Here is a 12,438-nt window from a genome sequence, read left to right on the forward strand (position 1 = left end):
ATTCTACAAGGCCACCATCTCCCTGATACCAAAACCAGACAAAGATACTACAGAAGAAGAAAATTACAGACTGATATCACTGATGAACCTAGATGCAAAAATCCTCAACAAAATACTAGCAAACAGAATCCAACAGCACATTAAAAGGATCATACACCATGATCAAGTGGGATTTATCCCAGGGATGCAAGTATTCTTCAATATACGTAAATCAATCAGTGTGATACACCATATTAACAAATTGAAGAATAAAAACCATGCTCTTCTCAATAGATGCAAAAAAAACTTTTGAGAAAATTCAACACCCATTTATGATAAAAACACTCCAGAAAGTGGGCATAGAGGGAACCTACTTCAACATAATAAGGCCATATGCCATAAACAACAAACCCACAGCAAACATCATTCTCAGTGGTGAAAAACTGAAAGCATTTCCTCTAAGATCAGGAACAAGACAAGGATGTCCACTGTTGCCACTATTACTCAACATAGTTTTGGAAGTCCTAGCCATGGCAATCAGAGAAGAAAAAGAAAGAAAAGGAATCCAAATTGGAAAGGAAGAAGTAAAGCTGTCACTGTTTGCAGATGACATGATACTATACATAGAGAATCCTAAAGATGCTACCAGAAAACTAATAGAGCTAATCAATGAATTTGGTAAAGTAGCAGGATACAAAATTAATGCACCGAAATCTCTTGCATTCCTATACACTAGCAATGAAAGATCAGAAAGAGAAGTTAAGGAAACACTCCCAGTCACCACTGCAACAAAAAGAATAAAATACCTAGGAATAAACCTACCTAAGGAGGTAAAAGACCTGTACTCAGAAGACTATAAGACACTGATGAAAGAAAACAAAGATGACACAAACAGATGGAGAGATATACCATGTTCTTGGATTGGAAGAATCAATATTGTGAAAATGACTATACTACCCAAAGCAATCTACAGATTCAATGCAATCCCTGTCAAATTACCAATGGTATTTTTTTACAAAACCAGAAGAAAAAATCTTTAAATTTGTATGGAGACGCAAAACACCCCAAATAGCCAAAGCAATCTTGAGGGAAAAAAACGGAGCTGGAGAAATCAAACTCCCTAACTTCAGACTATACTACAAAACTACAGTAATCAAGACAGTATGGTAGTTTCACAAAAACAGAAATATTGACCAATGGAACAAGATAGAAAGCCCAGAGATAAACCCATGCACCTATTGTCAACTAACCTATGACAAAGGAGACAAGGATATACAATGGAGAAAAGACAGTCTCTTCAATAAGTGGTGCTGGGAAAACTGGACAGCTACATGTAAAAGAATGAAATTAGAACACTCCCTAACACCATACACAAAAATAAACTCAAAATGGATTAAAGACCTAAATGTAAGACTGGACACTATAAAACTCTTAGAGGAAAACATAGGAAGAACACTCTATGACATAAATCACAGCAAGATCCCTTTTGACCCACCTCCTAGAGAAATGGAAATTAAAAAAATAATAAATGGGATCTAATGAAACTTAAGAGCTTTTGCACAGCAAAGGAAACCATAAACAGGACGAAAAGACAACCCTCAGAATGGGAGAAAATATTTGCAAATCTCCAAAATATACAAGCAGCTCATGCAGCTCAATATCAAAAAACAAACAACCCAATCCAAAAATGGGCAGAAGAGCTAAATAGACATTTCCAAGAAGACATACAGATGGCCAAGAGGCATATGAAAAGCTGCTCAACATCATTAATTATTAGAGAAATGGAAATCAAAGCTACAGTGAGGTGTTACCTCACACCGGTAGAACAGGCATCATCAGAAAATCTAGAAACAACAAATGCTGGAGAGGGTGTGGAGAAAAGGGAACCTTCTTGCATTGTTGGTGGGAATGTAAATCGATACTATGAGAACAGTATGGAGGTTCCTTAAAAAACTAAAAAATAGAATTACCATATGACCCAGCAATCCCACTACTAGGCATATACCCAGAGAAAACCATAATTCAAAAAGACACATGCACCCCAATGTTCACTGCAGCACTGTTTACAATAGCCAGGTCATGGAAGCAACCTAAATGCCCATTGACAGACAAATGGATAAAGAAGATGTGGTACATATATACAATGGAATATTACTCAGCCATAACAAGGAACAAAATTTGGTCATTTGTAGAGATGTGGATGGACCTAGAGACTCTGTATACAGAGTGAAGTCAGTCAGAAAGAGAAAAACGAATATCATATACTAACACATATATGTGGGATCTAGAGAAATGGTACAGATGAACTGGTTTGCAAGGCAGAAATAGAGACACAGATGTAGAGAACAAACATATGGACACCAAGGGGGGAAAGCAGGGGTTGGGGGGGGCAGTGGTGGGATGAATTGGGAGATTGGGACTGACATATACACAGTAATGTGTATAAAATAGATAACTAATAAGAACCTGCTGTATAAAAAATTAAATTTTTTAAAAAAGAATCCGCATATAACAGCAAGGTGGGTAACCACAAAAAATAACTAAAAATAAATAAATAAATAAATAAATAAAAAGGAAACAAGTGAGTATCTTTAACTGAACAGTATAGTCAGAATTTATGGGTGTAATTATGGAAACAGGTGAATGTCCACAAAAATTGATAAATATACTGTGATATACTGGTGTAACAATATTTCAAGAAGAAAGAAAGCTATAGTGCACACATTGTGATTCTTAGTTATTTAACACTGACTTTTTTAAAAGCATATATCAGAAGACTATAGTAATGTCTTAGTCATTCAGGCTGCTGTGACAACGTACCACAGCCTGGGTAGCTTACAAACAGAAATTTGTTTCTCAGAGTTTTGGAAGCTGGGAAGCCCAGGATCAAGGTGCCAGCATGGTCACATTCTGGTGAGGGCCTTATTCCTGGTTCATAGCTGGTGCCTTCTCGCTATCATGGTGGAAGGAGCGAAGGATCTCTCTGGAGCCTGTTTGATAAAACACTGATCCCATTCAGGAGGGTTCCACCCTCATGACTTAACACAGTCCCACCTCTTAATACCATCATCTTTGGATGAGAGGATTTCAACATGTAGGGGACACAATCAAGCCATAGCAATCAACAATGATACTACTTATCAGAAATTAAAAAACAGAAAACTATATTTTCTTTAAATATACTTGCAAGTATGATGTAATAAAGTGATGAACTGACAACTAGATGAAATAGACAAGTTGCTTGCAAGATGCAAAATAACACATCCAACACAAGAAACAGAATCTGAAATGCACCACATCTACAAAAGAAATTCAATTTATAATACAAAACACTCCCAATATAAAGTAATGAAATTATGAAAGCAAGTTCAAGACAGTGATTCAGGAAAAGAGAGGACTGGAAAAAGAAGAAATGTATAGCTAGAGGTAGGATATTGGTTGGTAATACTCCTGTTCTTGCATTGGCTGATGGTGTTCACTATAATCTTTATAGAGAAAATAAATGATTGGAAGAAGTTTAAAAATACGACAGTGCACTGACAAATAAAAGTGTGTCATTAAACTAAGGTTTATGATTAATATAAACCTATACACCTGTAGTCAGTTATAAATTTTAGAAGCCAACAGAATGTATTGTGTTTGATATCATGGTACCTGGGGAGAATCAGCCCAGAAACAAATCCAGCAACACCCCCTTGCTAGTTTTCTGCCCTTCAGCAGCCATTCAACTTCCACAAGCTTCTGCCCCCTCACCTACATATCAGTACAAATAGAGTCTCTCAAAAATCACTGTGAGGATGAATTGAAACACTGCACCTACAGTGCAAGGACCAAAAAGCAAAGAATACTTGTTAACTATCCTGTCTATATCACAGCATGGACATGGAACACAACATGCATGAGTTGAAGCTGAAGAACGAAGTAGAGTTGGATCATTCAGGGAAACTAATTACAGTTAAAAGAAGGCCATGAGATGCCAGGCAAAGCCTTTTTTTTTTTTTTTTTTTTGGTTTGGCTGTGCTGCACAGCCTACAGGATCCCAGTTCCCCGACTAGGGATTAAACCCATGCCCCCTGCAATGGAAGCACACAGCCCTAACCAGTGGACTGCCAGGGAATTTGCCAGGCAAAGCCAATATTGAGGAAGCAATCAGACTAAGAAGCAGGGAACAATACAGTCAGAATTGGAAAAGAGGGACCACTGGAACCAAGTGCTACCAAAGCCCAGGTGCAGAAAAGTGGAACAGGTTTCTGCTGCATCAAAAACCAGTACAGCGTGGTGGTGAAGAATGTCACTTCAGTTCAAACCCTGCCTCTACCAGGCAGTCATCTTGACAGTTATTAACCACCTGTAAATCACCATTTCCTAACCTGAAACACTGGGAGATGCCCAGTTCCTAATTCACCAGCTGCCATGAGGGTTAACAAGACCACACCTGTAAAGTACTTAGCATAGTGCCTGGCACAGGTTGAATGTTCAGTATATTGTGGGCCATTATCCACTGTCGTTAGTACTGTTCTTACATTTGGTAATTAGGATAAAAGCTATGACTTCATCAAGAATGGTTTCAGTGCTGTGGTTCTGAGCCACCTCACCACTGGGCCTCAGAAAGGAAAGGGGAAGACACCAAGTGCTGATGGGAATGTAGCAATGGGCACTCTCACACATGGCTCGTGGGAGCGTGAAAGGGTGCAGCCACTCTGTAAAACTGTCTGGCAGTTTCTGTTCAAGCTAAACATATACATAGCCTAAGACCCAGTCATTCCTCTCTCTGTATATTCCCCGCAAAAATGAGTACTATATTATGTATACATAGTATATATCTCCAAAAATAACATGAACAAGAATGTTCATAATACAAGAAATAGGAAAAAAACGGCAATCACAGGAGAATGGACATCCTTACAATGAGATACTGCTGAGTACAGAGAACAGAGTTGAACTACATAGAACCACAAGAATGACTCTCACAGGCATAACGAAGATCAAAAGAAGACAGACATGACAGAATAAACTGTGGGACTCCAGTTACATCAAGTCAAGACAGTCAAAGCTAATCTATGGTGACAGAGTCTAAATACCGGTTACCTTTCTAGGAGGAAGCATGAGAAGCCTCCGAAGTTGCAGGAGAAGGTGTGATTTAGTCTCTGGTGCAGGAAGTAGCTACGGCAGGGGGCGAGACCTCTTCCAAAGTTGGGAAGTGAAGCTACAGGTATGAGACAGATAAGAGATGCTCTGTAAGGTTGAGCAGCAAGAAAGAAGGCCATGAAGTAGGTTGTATGCTGAGACATCAGTGGCTCAGGGAGTGAGTGGTGAATGAATGGATCAATGCTTGCATGGGTGGCAGAGCTGGTGCAGGAGAGAGAGCTGATCAGAAGAAACACAGAGCAGATGTGAGCCAACCAGTTAGAAGTGTTTTGGCGGCATCTTGGCAAAAGATGATGAGAGCTTAGAGCAGGATGTTCGTGGTGGAACCCATGGAGGTGGTAAAGATGATGGATTCATGCAATATGGAAAACAAAATAAGCATGATGATGGTGGCTGAATGTTGGGTTAGAGGAGGCACAGTGTTACGAGTTTGCACAAGGTCCCACCTTCTCAACTCTCTGAAAAACAGGGCCATCTACTGAAACTGTGGAGGATGGAGGAGTGGGCAAGATCATTATTTCCTTCTTATGCATGAAGAATTCGATGGAACATGTGGGATATAATGCAAAAGTAAGTAGTTGGAAGAGGCTGTCGGGCTGAGGAGGGGGTTAGAGACACATCAACTGACTGAGCTGTGCAAGGAAGCAGGAGAGGGGCAAGAGCATTACTCTGCAGTAGTGCCAATCTAGACACTTGATGACTCCAACTATTCTCAGCAGCCCAGATGTGGGCCAGACAAAGCCAAGTGTCATCTTGAGGTTTTACAGTAGAGAGCCAGGAAGATAATGCAGCTAGGGATTGCTTCTATCTGACAAATGTGAAGATAGATGAATGAATGGCTGGAAAAGGGTGGGATGCAGAGCATAGGCAGAGATAGTAAAATAGGAAAATGATACCCCAAAGGAAGACAATAATTTGCCAGTTACCAGTCAAAAAGAAATTGAGATCTATGAATAGATGCACAAAGAATTGAAAAATAATCATCTCAAAAAAACTATGAGCTAAAACAGACAACAAAATCAGAAAAACAATACGTGATCAAAATAAGTTAAATGAAGAGACAAACTTTAACATACAACCAAACATATATTCTGGAGCTGAGAATATAATGATGAATCAAAAATTCCATAGAAAGCTTTAACAGAAGATTTGATCATGCAGTAGAACCAATGAATTCAAAGACAGATCATTTGAAATTATACAGTTGGGGGAGGGGAAGAAAGAATGATAAAGAGTGAAGAAAGCCTATGAGACTTTTAAGAACCAATATATGCATTGCGGCAGGGAGGGTGGGGTGGGGTGTAAGACCCCTCATGATGGAATTAGTGTCCTTATAAGAAGAGCTCTCTCTCTCCTCCATGTGAAATGTGAAGACACAGCAAGAAGGTAGCCAGCTGCAATCCAAAGACAGAGTTCTCACCAGACACCCACCCTCCTAGCACCCTAACCTCAGACTTCCAGTTCCAGAACTGTGAGAAATAAATTCTTGTTGTTTAATCCAAAAAAAAAAAGAACCAATATATGCATTATGGGAGTCCTTGTAGAAGGAGAAGAGAAGTGGCAATAAACTTACTTAAAGAAATAATGGGTGAAAACATCCCAAATATGTAGAGAGATATGGACCATCCAGATAAATGAATCTCAGAGTTCCCCAGTCAGTTTCAACAGAGAGAAAACTTCAACAGGACACTTTATAATCAAACTGTCAAAATCGAAGACAGAGATTTTTGAAAGCAGCAAAGAAAAAGCAGTTTGTTATACACAAGAGATTCTGGAGGAATGTCGTGGGTTTCTTCTCAGAAACGTTTGTACCCCTTCCATTATAAACTCTGAGGATCTAATGTACAGAACAGTGACTATAGTTAATAGTATTGTTATCACATACATGAAATTTGCTAGGAGAGATTTTAAGCATTCTTACCAAAAAAAGTGATGGATGTGTTAATTAACTTGGTTGTAGTTATATTTTCACAGTGTGTACTTATATCAAATAATCAATTTGTATATTTTAAATATATTTATATTTAAAGTACATAATATATATAAATTTATTTTTTGTCAGTTGTATGTCAGAAAATTTTTAATGAAGGCAAGATTAGATTTTTTCCAGGAGGAAAAAACAAAACAAAACAAAAAACCCTGAGTAGTTTATCACCTCTAGAACTGCTTCACAGGAAGTCCTAATGGAATTCTTCAATAAAAATTTTAGGGATTTCCCTCGTGGTCCAGTGGTAAAGAATCCACCTTCCAATGCAGGGGACGCGGGTTCGATCCCTGGTCAGGGAACTAACATCCCACATGCAACTAAGCCTGCACGCCACAACTACTGAGCTCGTGCGCCTCAACTATAGAGACGCCTGCACGCCACAATGAAAGATCCCACGTGCCACGATGAATATCCCACGTGTTGCAACTAAGACTCGACACAGCCAAAAATAAATGTTAAATTTCTAAAAAATAATATTAAAATGTGGGAGTATAATTCGTACTGTAAAGGCACATATATAGTCAAACTCAGAATAATATAGAGAGCTACAAATTTCCAGTTATGAGATAAGTGCTGGAAATGTAATGTACAACATGATGACTGTAGTTAACACTGCTGTATGGTATATTTGAAAGTTAGAGTAAATCCTGAGAGTCCTCATCACAAGGGAAAAAACTTTTTTTTGTTTCTGTGTAAGATGATGGGTATTAACTAAGCTTATGTGGTAATCATTTCACAATATATGAAAGCCAAGTTATTATGCTGTACACCTTAAACTCATACAGTGCTGTATGTCGATTATATCTCAAAACTGGAAAAAAGAATATGCCAATATAGTAGTGGTATGCATAAATCACTTTTAAGTCTAGTATAAAAGGTAAAAGACAAAACTGTTAAAATAACTGTGACTACTGTAATTTGATATGGATAAACAATATTAAAATGTAAATTGTGACATCAATAACAATATGTGGGTTGGAGAAGTGAAATGTTACAAATTTTTGCATGCAACTGAAGTTGTCATCATTAGCTTAAAACAGATGTTATATCTGTTTTATGTATGCCTCATAGTAACCACAAAGAAAAAACCTCTAGTCAATTCAAAACATAAAGGGAAAGGAATCACAGCATACCACAATCAAGAAAAAAAAAGCCACAAAGGAACACAGGAAGAGAGGAAGTAAAAAAGGACTTTTAAAAAGTCAGAAAACAACAAAATCACAATGGTAACTCCTTACTATCAATAATTACTCTCAGACATAGGCTGAAAATGAATGACTGGAAAAAGATATTCCATGCAAATGGTAACCAAAAATGTAAGAAGGTAGCTACACTTATATAAGACAAAATAGGCTTTAAGTCAGAAACTGTCAGAGAGACAAAGATTGTCACTGCATAATGATGAAGGGGTCAGTCTATCAAGAAAAATATAAAAATTTAAAATTTATATATAGCCAACATCAGAGTTCCTAAAAATATATGCAGTCTTTCACAGGTCTGAAGGGAGAAATAGACAGCCATACAATAATAGTTGGGGGACTTCAATACCTCACAATTATGGACAGATCATTCAGAGAGAAAATCAATTAGGAAACAGCAGATTTGAACTATCAGTCCAGCTGAACCTAAGAGACATATACAGAACATTCCATCCAACCAGTAGAATACACAGTCTTCTTAAATACATACAGAACATTCTCCAGGACAGATCATATGTTAGGCCAAAATACAAGTCTTAAGAAATTTAATAAGATTAAAATCATATCAAGTATCTTTTCTGACCACAATTGTATGAAACTAGAAGTTAGTAACAGAAAGAAAATGAAAAATGGAGAATTTAAACAATATACTCTTGAGAAAAATCACTCAAGTCAAAGAAGAAATCAAAAAGGCAATTTTAAAATACCTTGAAACAAATGAAAATGGAAATGTAACATACCAAGTCTTATGAGATGCAGCAAAAGCAGTTCTAAGAGGGATGTTTATACCAATAAATGCCTGCATTAAGAAAAAAGATCTCAAAAGTCTAACTTCATACCTCAAGGAACTAAAAAAAAAAAACGAACACAGGCCAAAGTTAGCAGAAGGAAGGAAATAATTATTAGAGAAGAAATATATTAAATAGAAACTAGAAAAACAAAACATCAACAAAACTAAGAGTTGACTTTTTGAAAGGATAAACAAAATTGACAAATCTTAAGCTAGACTAACCATGAACATAGGAGAGAAGACTCAAGGAAAGAAAATTGTACATAAAAGAGGAGACGTTACAACTGATGCCAACGAAATGAAAAGGATCAAAGGAGACTACTATGAACAACTGTATGCCAACTATTATGGATAAGCTACAAGAAATGGACAAATTTCGGGAAACATACAGTGTACCATGACTAAATCATGGAGACACAGTAAATCTCAACAGACCAATGAGTAAGGAGATTGAATCAGTAATCAAAATCCCAGGACCAGATGGCTTCACTAGTGAATTCTACCAAACATTTAAAGAATTAATGCCAATCCTTCTCAACCTCTCCCAAAAAATTAAAAGAGGAGAAACACTTCCAAATGCATTGTATGAGGCCAGTGTTTTAAACTGATACCAAAGCCAAATAAGGCTACTACAAGAAAACTACAGGATTTCCCTGGCAGTCCCTAGGATGCAATGATGTTCAACCTATGCAAATTAATAAATGTGATATACCACATTAAAATGAGTGATAAAAAGCATATGATCTGAATAGATGCAGAAAAAGCATTTGATGAAATTTAACATTCTTTCGTGATAAAGATTAAACAAATTAGGTATAGAAGGAACTTACTTCAACATAGTAAAGGCCCTATATGACAAATCCACCATTAACAACATAATTAGAAAAGCTGAAAGTTTTTCCTCTAAGATTAGGAACAAGACAAGGGTGCTCACTATCACCACTTCTAGTCAACTATCACCACTTCTAGTCAACAAAGTAGTGGAAGTCCTTGCCAGAGCAATTAGGCAACGAAAAGAAATAAAAGGCATTCAAATTAGAAAAGAAGAAAAACTGTCTCTGCAGTTGACATGATATATAGAAATCCTAAAGACTCCACCAAAAAACTGTTAGAACTAATAAACAAATTCAGTAAAGTTGCAGGATACAAAATTAATATACCAAAATTAGTTCAATTTCTGTACACCAATGAACATTCTGAAAAAGAAAATCCTATTTACAATAGCATCAAAACCAAAAAATACCTAGAATAAATTTAACCAAGGAGGTGAAAGATCTGTGCACTGAAAACTATAGAGTGAAAGTAAAAACTAAGTGAAAGATTGAAGACACAAACAAATGGAAATTTATCCTGTGTTCATGGATTGGAAGAATTAATATTATTAAAATGCCTAGATTTAATGCAATCCCTATCAAAATTCCAATAGCATTTTTTATAGAAATAGAAGAAACAATTTTAAAATTAATATAGAATCATAAAGACCCTGAATAGCCAAAACAATCTTGTACAAGAACAAAGCTGATGGCATCATACTTCTTGATTTCAAAATACACTACAAAGCTATACTAATAAAAACAGTATAGGGCTTCCCTGGTGGCACAATGGTTGAAAGTCTGTCTGCCGATGCAGGGGACACGGGTTCATGCCCTGGTCCGGGAAGATCCCACATGCCGCGGAGCAGCTGGGCCCGTGAGCCAGAGCCTGTGCTCCGCAACGGGAGAGGCCACAACAGTGAGAGGCCCGTGTACCACAAAAAACAAACAAACAAACAAACAAAACAGTATAGTTCTGGAATTAAAACAGACACATAGATTAAAGGAACAGAATAGAGAGCCCAGAAATAAAGGTATGCATTTACAGGCAACTGATCTTTGCCAGTGGTGCCAAGAACACAAAATGGCAAAAGGACAGACTCTTCAATAAATGGTGTTGGGAAAACGTGCAGAAAGAGGAAGTTTCACACAATATAAAAAATCAGTTCCAGTATATAACCTGTATATAATGGAATATTATTCAGCCTTAAGGACTAAGGAAATCCTTCCATTTGCTACAACATGGATGAAACAGGAGGACATTTAGTTAAGTGAAATAAGCCAGAATGAGAAAGATAAATACTGTATATGTTGAATCTAAAAAAGTCAAAACTTATAAAAGAAGGGGGTAGAATTGTGGTTGCCAGGTGCTGGAGTTAGGCGGTAATGAAGACATAATGGTCAAAGGTACAGTTTCAGTTATGCAGTATGAATAACTACTAGAGATCTAATGTACACCATGGTGACAATAGTTAATAATATTGTGTACTTGAAAGTTGCTAAGAGTAAAGCTTAAGTATTCTCACCACACACTTAAATGGTAACTATGTGAGATGAGGGAAATATTAGCTTGATTTTGTAAACATTTCACATGTATACATATATCAAAACATCACATTGTACACCTTAAATATACAAAATTTTTATCAATTATACCTCAATAAACCTGGGGAAAAAAGATAAAATAGCCCAATGCAGAGAACCAGAATGGTGGATTCCAGGGGCTTAGAAATGGGGTGATGTTGGTCAAAGGGTACAGAGTTTCAGATATACAAGATAAGTAAGTTCTGGAGATCTACTGTAGAAACAAACACAAACCCCTAAACATAAGACCTGAAACTGTAAAACTCCTAAAGAAAAAGGGGGATAGATTCACAACATTAGTCTAGACAATGATTTCACTGATATGACACCAAAAGCATGGGTGACAAAAGCAAAAATAGTCAAGTGGGACTACTTCAAACTAAAGTTCTATACAGCAAAGGAAACAATCAATAGAATGAAAAGGCAACCTCCAGAATAGGAGAAAATATTTGCAAATCATATATCTGATAAGAGGTTAATATCCAAAATATATACAGAGCAACAGTTTTTAAAAATTAGTAACTTGATTTAAAAATTAGCTAAAGAATAGATATTTCTCCAAAGAAGACATACAAATGGCCAACAGGTATATATGAAAAGGTACTCAACATAACTAATTGTCAGGGAAATACAAATAAAAACTACAAGGAGATATCACCTCACAAATGACAGGATGACTATTATCAAAAAACCACAAGACAAGAAGTGCTGGTGAGCTGGTGAGGATGTGGAGAAATTGAAACCCTTGTACACTGTTGGCGGGAATTCAAAGTGTTGGAGCAGCTATGGAAAACAATGTGGAGGTTCCTCAAAAAAGTAAAAATAGAACTACCATACAATCCAGCAATCCTGCTTCTGGGTATTTATCCCAAAGGGTCAAAATCAGGGTATTGAGATATCTTCACTCTCATGTTCATTATAGCATTATTCACAATATTC

General features: G+C 36.9%; 2 long non-coding RNA genes across 2 annotated transcripts in view; one reads left to right on the forward strand and one right to left on the reverse strand.

Moving 5' to 3' along the window:
• LOC132510127 (uncharacterized) overlaps positions 1-8,063 on the forward strand; it is a 35,541-nt gene extending 27,478 nt beyond the window's left edge. The window contains exon 4 of the long non-coding RNA XR_009537245.1: positions 5,597-8,063. This is a non-coding gene — a long non-coding RNA (uncharacterized LOC132510127). The remainder of the gene's footprint in view (positions 1-5,596) is intronic.
• Positions 1-12,438, reverse strand: part of LOC132510126 (uncharacterized) — a 36,833-nt gene that overhangs the window by 7,534 nt on the left and 16,861 nt on the right. The window lies entirely within an intron of this gene.

The sequence above is a fragment of the Lagenorhynchus albirostris genome, chromosome 19 (assembly GCF_949774975.1).
Source record: "Lagenorhynchus albirostris chromosome 19, mLagAlb1.1, whole genome shotgun sequence".
Taxonomy (NCBI): domain Eukaryota; kingdom Metazoa; phylum Chordata; class Mammalia; order Artiodactyla; family Delphinidae; genus Lagenorhynchus; species Lagenorhynchus albirostris.